The sequence below is a fragment of the Vespa mandarinia genome, chromosome 11 (genome assembly GCF_050613455.1).
Source record: "Vespa mandarinia isolate Hongniang chromosome 11, ASM5061345v1, whole genome shotgun sequence".
Classification (NCBI taxonomy): Eukaryota; Metazoa; Arthropoda; class Insecta; order Hymenoptera; family Vespidae; genus Vespa; species Vespa mandarinia.
Window position 1 is genome coordinate 3,515,740 of NC_140820.1, and position 2,277 is coordinate 3,518,016.

Below are 2,277 nucleotides of genomic sequence, written 5' to 3' on the forward strand. Positions count from 1 at the left end.
CGCTTTTCTCTGAACAAGTATCGTAATTTCAATACAGGCAATGTTTGGTTATAGGTAATTTCGTTATAATAATCTTACTCTCTTTTCGCCGACGTACAATGAAAAAACGATTTCTCAAATGGAATTTCATACTTAAAAAAATGTTCATAAATATCTTGACAAAACGTACATCCATTGATTTACTAAAGCTCCGCTTGTCGTATAAAATAATGCGCTCTCTTGCTTTCTCGAATAAGCTCTCTCTCTCTCTCTCTCTCTCTCTCTCTCTCTCTCTCTCTCTTTCTCGCTCTCTTTCTTTCTCGCTCTCTCTCTCACTCTCCAAGAAATCCATTAGCGCCTGAGAATGTGTAACACTTAATAGCCTTTCAAGATAGCATCTAACTAACAGAGAACGATTTGGAATTCTCTAACATTTCGGCTTCCATATCTAATAAAAATACAAGATTTAAAATCCGTTAGAGATAAATTTAATAGATAATCGTTATTGTTTGTCAATGACAAATAGTTAATCAAAAATTTACGAGTAAAGAAGAAGGAGAAAGAGAAGAGGAGAGAAAAATCGAAGAAGTAAAAGAAAAACGATACCGCTCCGTCATCCCCACCACCCCCATTTGGAACTTTGTTTCGAGCCGACTTTTTTTCCCGATCCCAGGGCCCGGGCCCCTGTCCACCGTCGAAGATTTATGCTCCCAACATTGAAACTAAATTACATCATAAATTAGCCTTAAATTCGTGCTTTCGATGCAACCCCGACGGTTTGGAAAAGACACCACACGCAACCCCCCACCCCTTTGTCCTTTTTTATATTCCGTCGATACCCTTCCTCAAGCTCTTATTCTTTTTTCTCGATCTTCCATCTCTCCAGCTCGATCCTTTTGCGGATCGAACGCGTAATTAAATGTCGGCGAACAATGAAACATTTGTTTGGTCCGTACGTTGACAGGTCCAAACGCTCGGTAATGCCGGACGACGAGTTCGCTTGATTGACGTTTTCGGTACGGTCGATTTTTCGACTGGAACAGATCTCGGTTGAGTTCTTCCTTCTCTACCTACCTTCCTTTTCTTTATCACGTTGAAAGCCTTTGCGATATATTTCCTCATGGTCGCTTTAACTTTCTGTTATTATAATGAAAATACATATATTATAATTGTACCGCGAGAGAGAAGGAAAGAGAGAGAAAGAGAGAGAGAGAGAGAGAGAGAGGAAGGATGGAAGGGAGGGAGAAAGAGAGATATCAATTGACATCGAACGAATAAATAAATTCAAAGGAACGCGAGAACTTTATTATATCGTACATACTTAAATCGAGTATTTCAAATCGAGTATATGAAGCACGTACATGAAGATGGGAAATATTTCTTCAGTACTATAAAACATAGTTCTACCGCGTGACATCACGAGAGATCTAGGAGGTCTGCGTATCGAGAGGAAAGATTTATCGCTTTGTGTCAAAGTTATTTTCGCGTAGAGACATAATTCGAAATCGTTCGTAGCAACTAACCATCCCTTTTTTTTCTTTACATTCGACTTTTCTTAAAATAAATAAAAGAATGAAGAAAATAAAAAAAATCGTAATTTTTTTTAAAATGATCGGTAGACCGTCTGCAATATTTTACAATATAATTACGTATTCCGAACGTGGCCGACGTCAATTGATTTCGTGTCACGCTGTCGAAGTACGATGGTGGGGGATTGGGATGAAAAGAGAAGGGGCATGAGAATGATTGCACACTTCGATACGTAACGGGAAACTGCAAACGTAATCAAACCGAATTGCAGAATTTGTCATTTTCTCCGCGGATTTGAGCACTTCAATTACGGCCAATCGAAATGGCCACACTGCTGTGCTTTATTTAAATACGTTGAATGTTTTAGAGTGTCGTAAAAAGCTCCCATTAATCGTCAATGCCCAGGCCGATACGCTTCGTCGTGTTTGTTGTCCGGAACGTTTCCGTTACGCACGCACAATGCAATATCTTTGTCCGACGACTATAGTGACAGGTAATTACGAGTGGAAAAAGAAAAAGAACATACGAAAAAAAGAAATATAGCTCGTAAACTCAACACAGTGCCCGGCAATTTAACTCTGATGGGGAATAAAAAAAAAATTTATATCTTTTATTTGGCAATACAACTGGTTGCAATTAATTTCAAGTTATTAAGGTACACCATTGTTCTTTTTATTTGTTTTATTTATTGAAAGTTATTTATAAGAAATAACAAAAAATAAACGAAGCGCTTAATCCACGTTTCATAAATCATATAATCAGTATCTC